Source organism: Penaeus monodon, chromosome 28 (assembly GCF_015228065.2).
Source record: "Penaeus monodon isolate SGIC_2016 chromosome 28, NSTDA_Pmon_1, whole genome shotgun sequence".
Lineage (NCBI taxonomy): Eukaryota > Metazoa > Arthropoda > Malacostraca > Decapoda > Penaeidae > Penaeus > Penaeus monodon.
In genome coordinates, this window is record NC_051413.1 from 35330923 (window position 1) to 35331221 (window position 299).

Below are 299 nucleotides of genomic sequence, written 5' to 3' on the forward strand. Positions count from 1 at the left end.
CCTGGGCAATGCATCTGCCTAGCATGCACCTACTTGGGCGAATCAAGAATTTGTCTGTTGTATGAGCAATCTTGTAGCGCGTAAGATACGCGTTCTTCGTTTTTAACTTATGCCTTTCTTACGCCTTTCTCTAGCTTGCACCAGTTAAAAGCATGTTCCTGTCACTAGTATCGCCTTCTCTTAGCGCCTACTTGTCTCTGGCGTTTGTATTTAGTCTACACAGTAGGATACTTACCAGTAGCACGCACCTGTCTCTAGTAATTACATAATTTGTGTCAGTAACTGTTATCTATTTGGCA